General features: G+C 43.5%; 1 protein-coding gene and 1 long non-coding RNA gene across 6 annotated transcripts in view; both read right to left on the minus strand.

The window, feature by feature from the left end:
• TMEM260 (transmembrane protein 260) overlaps positions 1–14,110 on the minus strand; it is a 283,367-nt gene that overhangs the window by 222,080 nt on the left and 47,177 nt on the right. The window lies entirely within an intron of this gene.
• The window catches only part of LOC135579501 (uncharacterized), a 53,660-nt gene continuing 42,696 nt past the window's right edge, over positions 3,147–14,110 (minus strand). For 4 of the 5 annotated variants that reach the window (XR_010472689.1, XR_010472685.1, XR_010472686.1 and 1 more), the window contains 2 exons: positions 13,345–13,600; positions 3,147–10,108 (listed from right to left, as the gene is read on the minus strand). This is a non-coding gene — a long non-coding RNA (uncharacterized LOC135579501). Of the gene's footprint in view, positions 10,109–10,896; positions 11,181–13,344; positions 13,601–14,110 lie in introns of all 5 variants that reach the window. The other variant, XR_010472687.1, reaches the window with a different exon arrangement.

Below are 14,110 nucleotides of genomic sequence, written 5' to 3' on the forward strand. Positions count from 1 at the left end.
CCTGTACTTCACAATCCAGCCTCCAATTAAATAATCCTGCATTTGATAGGGAAATAATTGATGCCACTTGGTTTGTGAGCTATTGCTTTTGGTAATGAAATCCTCTGTTCCAACCCAATTAGCATGATACTCTGAAAAGGCAAAGGATGGTGCTATTATAGCACATGGAAAAAAGTAGATAGTGTATTTGGATTGGAGGAAAAAAGAAAAAAAGGTCATGTGGACACCATAACTTTACAGCAGGTCTTGCCCCAGCCGGGCAGTTCTGGACCAGTCAGACCAGTGTGTGAGCAGAGGAAGGAGTTGCCAAGGACCTGAGGATGCTGCAAAAAGGCATCGCACCCCGAGACAGGGTTGCACCCCCTGTCTAACCCCTCTAGGATGTGCCCCAGGAACCAAACCACCACAAATCATGGAATCAGATACTGGTTGGGTTGAAGGGACCTCTGGAGATCCCCGAGTCCAACCCACCTGCTAACGCAGGGTCACCAGAGCAGATCACACAGGTGGGTCCAGGGGGTTTGAATGTCTCAGAGAAGGAGACTCCACACCCGCTCTGGGCAGCCTGGGCCAGGCTCTGGCACCTCCCAGCAAACAAGTTTCTGCTCATGTTCAGATGGACCCTCCTGTGTTTCAGTCTGTGCCCGTTGCTCCTCACCCTGGCGTTGGGCACCACTGAACAGAGTCTGGTCCATCCTCTGACACCCACCCTGAGATACTGATCCCATTGATCAGACCCCTCTCAGCTTCTCTTCTGCAGCTGAACGGCCCCAGCTCTCTCAGTGTCTCCTCATCAGAAAGATGCTCGAGACCCTTCAGCATCTTTGTAGCTTTAATGCCTCCCCCAGGTTATGAGCATCCTGTACCAAGTTGCATCCCCAGGCAGGGAAGGCTGGATGCTCATCTCCCCGGGTTATAGGAAATGGAAAGATAAAAACCGCGGGGCCTGAGCCTTTAAACACCGTGTGCGAGCAGTTTCACATCGGTAACTATCACTCCAGGGCTGCTAAAGGCGGCTTCAGCTTTGCAAAGCTTCACGCTTACATGGAGTTTATCAGGCTGTAATCCGGGCTGCATTGCATAATGGGTTGCATTACATGTAATCCATAAGCTAATACATTCTGAGTGGGAGCCAGCGTGGATATTAGGCTGTTTAGCTCGGAAAAACAACACACCCTTCTGCAGGCTGTCCCCTAAAGAAATGCTTAGGGAGCTGCCTTTGTAAAATAAACCACAGCTGGGCAATTCTAGGCAATAATTACTAGTGCATGTGACAATTACTGCGTGTAAATGCATTTAGAATATTAATATATATCTATATAGCACATAGTATATAGCAAACAGACCATATAAGGCAGATAGAAAATACGTAGTATATAGGCAATATATAGCACATTTCTGTGGCTGTGTGGATGGACTCGAGCAGTGAAAGAGTATTGAGGCAGGAGGGCGAGGGCAGATGTGGTCCCCAGAGCAAATCCTGACCATGGGGCTAAGGAGTTCAGAGCAGAGACCCCAGGAAAAAATGCGAAAGCAGCAAATACAGTTTAAAAACCACCCATGGCAAAATAAAGCTGACGGGATTTATGGAGAGTATTTTAAGTTAAAGGTTCTGCAGAATGTATGGGGTTTGTGCTTTATGAGATTTGCAGCCAGAAGAGGAAGGAAGTCATGGGAATTGGGAAGGAGGGGAAGACACAGCAACTTCCCAGCCCCGCTCACCCCCCATCCAGGATGCAAACACCATCCAAATGCCAAATAAATGGGCGAACACCAGCGTTTTCCTGCAGACTACAGGGTAATGAAGAGCGGGAGATATAACCTGCATTGAAAGAGACGTTAAAGCTGTGACAGCTTTGTCTCTGTGCTTCGGGGGGCAAAGAGCTTATCCCAACCCACGTTCTCCACAGGCAACTTTGGCATTCACCCTCAGCTTCCCCAGGTTAAACGCAGTTGTGTTTCTTCATGGTAAATGTATTTGAAGCCAAAAAAAATCCCAGACATATGGTTTTCTAATACCAGAAGCTAATTAGCATTTTACAAGCTAAATTATCTCTTCCCCCTTCCCCCATTTTCCCATAGTCTTGTTTTATCTTGCTAAGATCAACTGTTCGGGTTATTTTTTGGTGTTGCAGGACCAAGTCAAACTTTTAGACCAAACTAAACATTCTCAGTTAAGAGTTCATTTGAAAATAACCTTCTCCGTGATTTTTATTGTCAATGCATTTCATGTGAAATTTCACACACCATTAAAATTGAAGAATTTTTGACCATTCTACTGCCAGTTTCTGTTGAGAGTACCAATGTTTTACTTATATATGTTTGTACTCCCATACGCCAGGTATTACCATCTGGGAACAGCCTTTTACTACAGTAGGTTCATGATGCAGAGAAAGAAGCACAGTTGTCAACCTCTCTAATAAATGTGAGAGTTGCTGTACAGATCTAAGAGTAAAACACTGCCCCAGATTCCCTACTAAGCTAAACACTGTCAGGTTTCCCCTGTGTTTATATTTCTGTTCCCTTTTCATAGCCATAATGAAAAAAGTACCAGTAAGGTTGAAGAAAAGGAACAATGATACTTAATCTATGAAGAAAATCAATTCTTCTTTGCAAGGAAACCCACTTGGTGAGAAGTTCAGAGACGGTCACAACCACAGAGATGCTGGTACCAGAGCTCAGCCCACATGGGGCTGTACAACATCTTCTCCACAGCAGGAGAAGGATTTGGGGTCCAGAAGAGCATTTCCAGGATGTTTCTGAGTAGCTCTGAGTGTGAACTGAGTAACTTCTGGGCTCCTAATTTTACAACTGGGCACGCTCCCAGTTTGGTTTTAAGTACAAATGAAACCTAAAGCTTTAGGTCTGATCTTCCCATCACCAACACCTTTCATATCTAACAACCATGAAAGTGGCATCATGCAAAAGGATATAGTCTACCATCAGTCTTTTCCTTTTTTTCTTTTTCTTTTTTTCTTTTTCTTTCTCTTTCTGTTTTCTTTTTCTTTTTCTGTTTTCTTTTTCTTTTCTGTTTTTCCTTCTCTTTCTGTTTTCTTTTTCTTTTTCTTTTCTGTTTTTCTTTCTCTTTCTGTTTTCTTTTTCTTTTTCTGTTTTCTTTTTCTTTTCTGTTTTTCTTTCTCTTTCTGTTTTCTTTTTCTTTTTCTTTTTCTGTTTTCTTTTTCTTTTCTGTTTTTCTTTCTCTTTCTGTTTTCTTTTTCTTTTTCTATTTTCTTTTTCTTTTTTCTTTTTCTTTTTCTTTTTTCTTTTTTCTTTTCTCTTTTCTGCTTTTTTTATTTTTCTTTTTTCTTTTTTCTTTTTCTTTTCTGTTTTTTTTCTTTTTCTTTTCCTTTTCCTTTTTCTTTTCCTTTTCCTTTTTCTTTTTCTTTTTCTGTTTTCTTTTTCTTTTCTGTTTCCTTTCTTTTTCTGTTTTCTTTTTCTTTTTCTTTTTCTGTTTTCTTTTTCTTTTTCTTTTTCTGTTTTCTTTTTCTTTTCTGTTTCTTCTTCTTTCTCTTTCTGTTTTCTTTTTCTTTATCTTCACCCTTTCCTAGAAGATCAGCACCTCCTTCCCCTTTGGCACAGCACTGTGACTTTCTGGTGAGAAAAGCCCTTTGCTGGGTGCTGATGTGTCAGTTAGTGCCAGGTCCCAGGCTGGAAAAATCACCTTAAACAAATATATTTAAGGCAAACCTGTTCAGCAAAGCACTTGGGCACTGAAATCACCAGGACTTCAGTATATGCTCATATCTGTGCTGTAGAGCCTGGGCTTGCACGTCCACAGAGCCCGAGGAGTCCCTGGAAAGGGGGTTTTTTTCCTTCCCTTGCAACCCAAAGCCTGAATGTTTCTTAGCTCTGGGATGTGATGGCAGCTGTGTTTGAAAGGAACATCTTTAACTCAAGATGGTTTGCAGTCTGGGGCAAAACCAGCAGGAATGCCACCTGCCTTTGTTTCCCAGCCATCCCTAAGCATTTTTCCCGATTTCAGGCTGTTCAGAAATGCCAATATCACAGAAAATCATAATAAAAATAACCTCCCTCTCACGCTGCACTTTGCAATGCTGTGACTCTACGCTTCGTGGCCATCATATATTTAAAAGGCTTCCAGTGAGCAGCTGTACATCTTCTGGTTTGCTGCACAGAAGTGTTATTCTTTCAGCAGTGTTTGCCCTTTGTGTTCCCAAAGTCATGAAATCCTCCCTCCCGCTTCCCACAGCTCTGTGCAAACAGGACAGTGGTGGCCAACACCGCGTCGTCAGGACACATAGCACCACTGATACCTCTTAAAGTTGATGGAAAAGTGCTTTGCAGGCACTTTCCTCTTCTGGAAAGGGTCAAGGGTCTGCCGTGAACCCAAATGGAAATGGAGAATATCTGCTTTCAAACAGGCAACATCATCTGGTAGTGACCCACAGTCACAGCCGTGTCTGCCCTTCCAGACAGCAAACCTTGCCAAAAATAACATTATAAACTCAATTTAATAATTTAATCTTCTCTATCTTTTTTCTTCAATTTAAGAAGGGTTTTCTTAATGTCCTCGATGATTATGTTGCATCGCAGCCAACACATCATCCCACTGTCTCATGCACCCTCCTGCCCCTGACTTCAAACATGGTATAGTATCAGAAAACTACAGACCGGTTAGGGTTGAAGGGACTTCTGGAGATCACCCAGTCCAACCCACCTGCTAATGTAGGGTCACTAGAGCAGATGATGACACAGGAATGCATCCATGCATGGCTAAATGGGATGTGACATAACACCAACCTGAAGCGTACAGCCAGAGGCATTAGCTCTTTTATTTATTAATTTTAAAGCCCTTTTTTACTGGTCCATTAGTCACACACACATAAAACAAGCATCTTTCTTGTGACTGATTAGCAGCACGGGCAGCAAATTGTCTGTCCTTGGCTGCCAGCAGCAGCTCTTCTTTCCAAATTTATGTCAAATTGGCAAAAACTTCCTGTGATTATTTCATTTGTTGAGTTTCTGTGGCTGAAAACAGAAGAAATTTTGTGGAACGTAAACTACTGAGCATGACTTAACTAGGAGAACTAAAATTATGGGCTACTGTTGGAATTCAGCTTGGCTTCCCTCCAGGTTAACCCTGGAGACCCTTGCCAGAGGCTCCAGGAGAAACCTTAACACCAGGGAGGTGGGTGGTCAACAACTCCTCTTTGACCTCAGTAGGGCTGGGATATTATTCCATGCCCCTTAAAGATAGAATCATAAAATCATTTTGGTTGGAAAAGACCCTCAAAGTCATCGAGTCCAACCATTGACCCAACCCTGGCACTGCCCCATGTCCCTGAGAACCTCATCTCCGCGTCTGTCCAACCCTCCAGGGATGGTGACTCCAGCACTGCCATGGGCAGCCTGTTCCAATGCCCAACAAAATGTTCCAACCTCTTCCTAAATCCTAGGTTGGCTTGATTTGGGATTTCCATGATAGCCCAAAAGCTGACATCCTGCATTAACTACTATGGAAATATGTTGGGAGCTTCTCCAAGGATGAGACATCCCGTTCGGCATAAACTTTCAAAAGGCTCCATTACCTGCAGAAACACAATTTCGCAGGAGGGCTCAGCAGCAGCGATGCTGAGCTCAGCCCTGGTTATTTGGAGGTGGCTGGAAAACATCTCACCTCCACTAAAGCTCAGAAAGGCCATGGGAGGCAGAAGTCAGGTTGCTGGGTCAGCGTTTGGAGCTGATTCACCAGGCAGAGAAGAGGAAAAGCCAAGCGCTCGCCGGGGCGTGCGGCCAGCTTGCCAACTGAGCTCATCTGCAGCAGCAAACAGACAGAGATTTGTGGTAATTGAATGGAATAATATACTGTACGGCGATTTTAAATATTTTTCATTCAGAGATAAATTAGGCTTTAATTAAATGGTGTCATTTAATGTACTGCCCAATAGATATGGTAATTGCTTCTTTTAAGAGGCAGCATGGTAATATCTACTCATTTGCAAAGGGATAATGATGCTAATTTAACCTAGTGGAGGTATAAACAGCCTTGCTGTGTATCACACCTCAGTATGACAAACCTAAAAGTTCACTTTGATCACAGCAGCTACATTTTGTGTATCATCTGATCTCCCTCCTGCTCCAAACCAAACCAGACAGGAACTAGCACTGATTTCAAGGGGAGAGACCTGGGTCTTGCTCCTTTCCTGCCCCAAAAGCTAAGGACACCTTCTTACAAGGGTTTGTCTTTGAGAATGCAAAGAAAAAGGTGACCCTGGGCTGTTTTCTCTGTATCCATGCAAGGCCACCAGTTTAACCAGTGTAGCTACTGGAAGTTTAATACCAGAGTTTGTGAAAAGCCTGAAATAAATCCATTTGGGTTTGTGGCTTATGTTTGGTACAGGGCTTATCCTGAATTACTCACAGGTGTCTCCCACCCTGGAAAAGCCCAATGCCTGAGTAGAAAAAGCATTTTCTCAAAATGTTAAGGTCTACTTGTAAATGTCCCACACCAATCAGCCCCACATGTTGGATATTACATCTCCCTTCATCTCCGTCCCTCGCCCTGCGCCCTGCTGAGTTAATTCTCCTCACTCTGTGCTGCCCTCTCCTTTCATCCCTGCTTTAATGAGCTAAGTCAGAGCTAATGATGTTCCTCTTTAAAGCAAGAGTGGTAGGAACCGAGTTAATATTTGGGGCTGTTTTCTCAGGGTTCCTGCAAACTCAGCCTAAGCCAACAGAGTAAATTTGCCAGGAGCGCTGCATTGGTGAAGCAGGGAGTTCGTGATGTATCTATACTAGCATAAGGAGCTCTAGAAACATTTTGATTTTACAGACAACGTCACTCCAAACAACTTGAAGTTTACCCACTGTCAATTTTTCTTTCACAGACTGAAAGTTCATTTTGCAAATAGAGCAGCTAGAGACTTGTAAACATATGAGTATACATATATATATATATATATATATATATATATACACACACCGGGCTGGATACCTGGGGAGATTTTTGCAGCTAGTCACACTGAGTGCCTCCAACACAAGAATTGGGATGGCAAGGTCGAAGCTTGCACAAGGTGAACCCCAAAATAAGCTCCGTGGCGTTTGCTGTGGTGGCTGAGGATGAGGGATGGAGAACAGTTCTCACTAGTCCGTTTAAACAAAGCACACATTTTTCTGGCTCTATCACGGGCTTGCATATTTTAACTCCTATCTTCTGTTCAGCAGCTAAAACGAGACTTTTATTCCAGTTTTGGCTGCTGCAGCTCGTTTCCCATTGCGGGGCTGTCACACAGGGTCTATTCTTACAACCACCCTCCTCCCCATGACGGGGGAAAGACAGGGGTTCACGAGACACCCCAAAGCTGCTCCCCGAAACAGGTGGGGGGTTTTCTGCAAACATCGACTTTTACAAGCCCATTACTGTTATGTCTGCAGTGAGGAAGGAATATGAATCAGTACTGAGGATAAATTAGCTTTCTGCCCACAGTTCTTCCAAGGAATTCTTACAGAGATATATTTGTATTAAGTAAAAGAGATTAGAGAAAACCATATAACTGCAATCCATCATCCACAATTAGATACAAATGAGGGTAGGAGCAAGAGAAATTTTCTCTCTGAGTCTTTTTTCAGGAATATGCTTTTATACACAAACACACATACCTATAAAAGTGTGTATATATATATATATGTACAGAGAAAAATATACACACATATATTCATAAATGTAAGAGTTTTTCTTAAAGGTAAAGCCATACATGTGCATATACGTTTACATATGCAGCATGTATCAATACATATTACATATACACATATACAGATAGAGATGATAGATAGATAGATAGATAGAGATATAGAGACAGAGATAGAGATAGATGAGATATAGAGATAGAGATAGAGATAGATAGAGATAGAGATAGAGAGATAGACAGAGACAGAGATAGAGATAGAGATGATAGAGATAGATAGAGATGAGATAGATGTATGCACGCTGTACATATACATAAGCAACCTAAAGAAACAGAGAATCTTCCCATATTGCCCAAGACGAAACACGTCATCACCCAGAGGCAATTTTATCCCAACATTTCACCTCTTTGTTTTTTGTTGTTAATTTTTTCACCCTTAAAGAGTCATGTCCAGGACCCAAGTGAATCATAACAACAACTTTCTTCCAAAAGACAACCAGAAAAAGCTGTTCAACCAAAAATTCTATTCTCATGATCAACATTTCATCATCAACATCTCTCCATCAACATCCAGGTGCCACACTGGGCTCCCACTGGGGCTCAGGACTCACAACCCTCAAAGCCCCCCACTATTGACTCAGGAAACTACTTCATAAGCAAAAAAAGACCCTTCAATTTAACTGAGACATAAATCATTGCAAAACTCAAATTTCCAAGCCAATTCACAGCCCCAACACCCCTCTTGCTGCATCTCTCACCTGTGCTGCAGAAAGCACTTGCAGGAGCACTAAACTTACCAAAACCATTTTAAAAACACCTTATTTATTTGGCAGGTGTGGGAGGTGAAAGGTTTCTTCAAGTAGATTTAAAGCAAAAACCATTAGCACTGCGTTGTTCATTCAGTTCCTTTATCCATGACATGAGAACAAAATGATCTGATCTAAGCAAAACTTCTGGTTTCATAGCAACAACGAATATATGTTTTTGTGGGGAAATATAGTGCAAATCAGTGCTTAGGTGTATAACTTGTGATTACTTTGTTTCCTGGACTAAAGTCTGTTGAAATACTATTAAAATATGGTTTAACTAAATGGCTTACTGAAAAATAATAATTAAAAACCTGCTTTCTAGTTTAAAAGTTAGAAGCGCAGTTAGGTTGTGAAAAATAATGATGAGGTTGTGAAAAATAATAATGCTGTTTAGCTCTTATCATGAGATCTCAAAACAATTTTTGAAGAAAATAGGGTGGATTACGCTTCTTTCAGAGCTGGGAATTGAGAGCCAGATCCAAGGAAATCATCCTCCTGTTGGTCTGAGCATCAGAGGACACGGCAGAAATGTAGCCCAGGTTTCCTCAGCTCAGTGTAATCTTCTGGCATCTTCCAAAATGAGACATATCAGGTAAGGAAACAGTGGGAAAACCTTCTAGAAGTGCTTAAACAGCTGAGGAAGGGTCGAACTTTTTCAAAAGTAATTTGGGTATCTCGGTAATTTGGGTGTTGCTGAAGTTGGGTCCTTCCCTGAGGTCTATAAACCTGTAATTTTCACCAGTGGTCTTACGTACCTTTGCTGAGACATGGGGGCTGAGAAATGCATCTCTTCTGCTTTTATTACTATAATCTCACAATGTATAGCCTGTGACACAATCCCCTACTCCACAGACACTCTCACCATCCCGTCCTGCCATTGCCACCACTACCTAATGGCCACTGTACTTTGAAAAGCAAAAATAATGGTCGTTGCCCTTTGGAAGGCAAAAAATAAGATTCCTGCAGGATCCGAAGCATCTGGTCTATTTAAGACTAGACATCTCCACTGCATTTTCTAGCTCCAGGTTATTATACAAAAGATGAATAGTAGAAGGTTCTTCTGCTCTTCAAATCTGGGGTGAAAATGGCCGTGGGTTCCATGATGTGCCTCAGCTTGGTGCTCCGGGCAGGCAGCAGATCCAAGGGACAGATGGCAGTTTTAGAAGAAAAAATACAACTTATTATGCAGAGGTTTTTAGCCCCAATCTTCAGGCACACACCATCATCCAACTTCACAAACGTGGTCTTCAGTCCAGCCAAGGAGATCCTGGTTAAATTTTAGGTAATTCTGGGAGAAGCAGAAATTGGACTGTGGTTTCTGGACAGTTCATCTATAGGCTAATTCAATGACCCAAACATCCCAATTAAAGCAAAATTTAACCAGTTCAGATCTTGCCTTTAGTCCTCTTCATTTTCTACAGGCTGTGACTTCTGGAGTCTTCCTTTCCCACGGGGAAAATGGGGACAAAAGGGACTTGGAGTGATGTCCTGATGCAGCTGCGTGGGTTGGGGACACTGGGGTCACAGCAGTTCCTCACTGCTCCCAACAAAGTGCTCGAGCGCTTCACTACGCTTCTCCATAAGAAAAATGCTCCTGATGTTTAATCTGAATTCCCATGTGACCATTTAAAGATTTTATTTCTTTTCCTGTCCCTGTTGAACAATAACAGAGAAACACTATCACATAATATAAAATATTAAACACCTGTTGTAAATATTAAATTAGATACAAATACAACCTGGCAAAGATAATACTCAATACATTGCTTACATTGCTACTGATTAATATTGGAGATTAAAATTAATACTCACATAATATAAACATCAACATGCTTTTAGCATACAATTAAGCTGAACAATCTCATCAGCACAAAATGTTCTCATCCTTGAAAACAAGACGCACTAAAACCAAAGCAGGTCTGAAAACATCCCTGAAATCAAATCCCAAATGCAAAACATCTGGATCATGAAAGATGTTTGGTTTTTTCCACTTTGGAAAAGCTTTTTCCCAAACTGGAAGGCGGTTGTTCAAAGCAAGAGCAGCTGCATGCTGCCTGGTTGCAGACAGTCAGAAATCTCACCATGGTGGGCAGATGCAAACAAACTGGGCAGAGTCTGAAGGGGTGAAAAAAAGACAATAAGAGGTTGGAAAACCTAAATTAAAATTAAATTGGGAAAAAAAGACTGAGGGAAAACCTCCCAACAGTCCTCAGAGGTATGATAGCCCTTTGGAGAACTTCTCCATGTCCACTGGAGGTGGGACAGGAAGTGATGAGTTAAAGTGCAGCCCATTTGGGTGAGACTTGAGGAAATCTTTCTAATGACAAGGTTAATTAAGCAGAGGTATAGATTAGCTGGGGAAGCAAATGAGTCTACTTCACTGGAAATCTTTAAGAACAAGTTAGACAAGCATGTAGGAATGATGCAGAACAGAGTGTCACCTTGGAACAGGCGTTATGTTAAATAGGCATCTATTTTCTCTGATTCCTCTTATCCTCTGCTTTTTATCTACCCAGGAGTCAGTCCAGCTGGATTTTAGCCACATGGGAGCTAAGAGGTGCATTAGCTCCTCAGCAATCTCTCAGATGCCAACCAGCACAAGTGGAGACCAAACCCAGGAGATCCCTGCAGGGAAACCTCTTCCCGCTATCCTTGTCCAGGATGTCCCACCACTCTGATGGAGCACCACTCGGTGCTCCATCTCAAATATCCATGGCTGATGGCCCTGCAAGAAATAAGGCAAGATGTAAAGCAGAGAAGGCAAAATGTGGGTATGTAATTAGGTGACGGCGCATGTCCTGGCAGATGATTGCAGTGATAAAGCATGCCATATGCTCCGGCTCCTATGTAAATCTTCCTCGGCTGACATCGTTATGGAGCATTTAAAAACATACGCCAGTTCCTTATGTTTTCTCCGTGCTTTGTAAATGTTGCCAAGTGCCAAATACCTAAACACAATTAACCTCTGACATTGCATTGAAAGGCTCTGCTACATCCACAAAGGGCAGGAAACTTCTCCCAAATTTCCAGAATGATCCCAAGAGGCTGGAATACCTCTCCTGTGAGAAAAGGCTGAGAGAGTTAGGGTGTTCAGCCTGAAGAAGAAAGGACTCCATGGAGACCTTATTGTGGCCTTTCCATACTTGAAAGGGGCCAATAAGGAAGATGGGGACAGACTTTTTAGCGGGGCCAAGGACAAAGGGTGATGGTTTTAAACTAAAGGAGGGAGATTCAGGTTGGACATGAGGAAGAAACTGTTGGCCCTGAGGGTGGTGAGAGCCTGGCCCAGGTTGGCCAGAGAGGTGGTGGATGAACCATCCCTGGAGACATCCCAGGCCAGGCTGGACGGGGCTCTGAGCAACCTGAGCTGGTGAAGATGTCCCTGCTCATGGCAGGGGGGGCACTGGGGGAGCTGGAAAGGTCCCTTCCCACCCAAACTATTCTATGATTCTATGTGCACTGCCTCCATGTTGGGGAGATTGCCATTCAAGGCCACAACAAATGTATAGGTGCTGCAGCATCCTGAACAGGGAACAGACGACTCTTGTTCCCTCCAGCCTTTGCCTATCAAAGAATTGGTGAATCAAACATGACAATCCCATCCTAGTTTGGACTCAGCAATACAAGACCCAAACGAGACAGTGCATCCAGGCAGTGCCCAGGGCATCCTAGCCATGACCTGGATCTCAGCGTCTAGAAAGCTGCCAGTACAAATTGTTAAGCAATTCAGAAGTTATTAGATCAGAGGGAAAAGGGGGGAAGAGAAATTGCCAAGAGGGTTTTTTCAAGAGCAAATTCTTGTCAATCCTTTCAGCTCTTTGACAAGAAAACCAGCCTAGTTGATGGAGGGAAGCTGTGGCTGTGACAGATCCTCACTCCGGGGAGGCTCCTGGCACTGTCTTGGCTGACAACTTCACAAACAAACAAGAGAAACCTGATCCAGGGGAAGCTGTAGAGCTGGGGCACAACAGAGGGGAGAAAACCTGTGCTCAGCAAGCTATCAGAGGTTCCCTGCCATGCTGTGAGAGGATTTGAAGGGGCACCTGACCCCATACATTCAAAATTTGCATTAGCAACCTGGATGATAGACTAAAGAGGGTGTTATAAAGTGTGCAGATAACTCCGGGCTATGAGGACTGCAAGATTTTTGGAAAGCAGGTAATTAGAAACAACCTTAACAAATGCATGACGTTTATTTTGAGTGAGCTGGACAAAAACCAGAGAAGCAAAGAGATGTGTTTTGAATAGATAGACCAAAATCCAAAATAGCTTTTGGAGAGGTCTATAAGCCCAAAAAATTAACTCAGGAGGTTGTGATGGGATCCAGGTTGATGCTCAGGAGGCACACGGGCCACCCTTGGGAGGTGACGTCTCTCCTTGTGCATGATGCTTCAACTCACTGTGATGCACCACAACTTAAGGATAATACACATGAGCTGGAGCCAGTCCAGGAAAGAGCAACCAGACGTGGTCTGGAAACAACGGCCGACACAGGAAGGATTAAAGAATTGGGGGCTGCAGACTTCACCATCTGGTATTTAGAGCACAAAAGAGGGGGAGAAAAAAAAAAAGCTCAGGTTTTGTCTACTTTACCCAGAGACAGAGTGATAATTGGATACACTCAGCTGCATATTTCGCAATAAGCAGCTTCCCATCAGTGGCTGGATCCCCAAAGCCCTGCGAAGCTGTGATTTCCCGAGCAGCACCTTCCCTTCTCCGCAACGCAAAACAGGCCACAAAGCTTTGTCACGATTTCCTTCTGTCATGCTGATCACTCTCAGCTGATTCTTAATTCCCAAAACTTGCCAAAACATCAGTGATGAGATTCTTTTGTTTCTATTAATGTTACCAAAGTTGTGCTAAGGATACATAGGTGTATTTTGCTGTACCTGTCCTGGAACAGCTGTAGACATTGCTCTTCATTCAGTTGCTGCTTTCCACCATTTTTTTGCAAAGTTATTTTCCAAATCTCTTCTTTGGAGCAGCTTTTTTTCCCCTGGGTGGGTTCTCTGAGTTTGCTTCATTCCCAGTGGGGGTCTGGGCACCAGCGCTGAGGAAGCAGGATGACGGTGGTGGGCAGAGCAGGCCTGGTACCTATTGTTCTCTGCATCCGCTGTGCTTACGGGAGGAGGAAATCAGCCTTATCTGAAGCAAAGAAAGACAGCAATTAGGAAAATTATTAGGAAAAACTTCCTGGCAATAGCATAGCAATGCATGGGAACAGACACCACAGGCAGCTGCGGAAACAGCCGTATTTTCAACAAATGGGCTTATGGGAGATGCTCTCCCATACACCAGATCCTGCAAGGTTGTCTCATCATCCTCTGTGGTCCACACCTGATCCTCTCCCATGCTGATTCACAGGGTTCCCTTCTCTTCCTACCGCACCACATCACCTATTCTGGAATCCCTGCATCCCTCCTCCTTTGAAGCATCATGCTCCAAGGTCTCACCCTGACCCCAAGGATATGCTACTCTTAGCATCCCTCTGAAGGTTAAGGAGATGATGCACCTTTCCAGAGGGCTGGGAGAAGGGCAGCACCTCTTGCAAGGCAGCGGGGAGGATGGAGGGACAAGGGCAGGTGTTTCACCTTCCCTCACAAGCAGCACTTGGCAGGGGAAGCTGCACGGTGGTATCTGCTGCAAGGCCACCAC

The sequence above is a fragment of the Columba livia genome, chromosome 5, assembly GCF_036013475.1.
Source record: "Columba livia isolate bColLiv1 breed racing homer chromosome 5, bColLiv1.pat.W.v2, whole genome shotgun sequence".
Lineage (NCBI taxonomy): Eukaryota > Metazoa > Chordata > Aves > Columbiformes > Columbidae > Columba > Columba livia.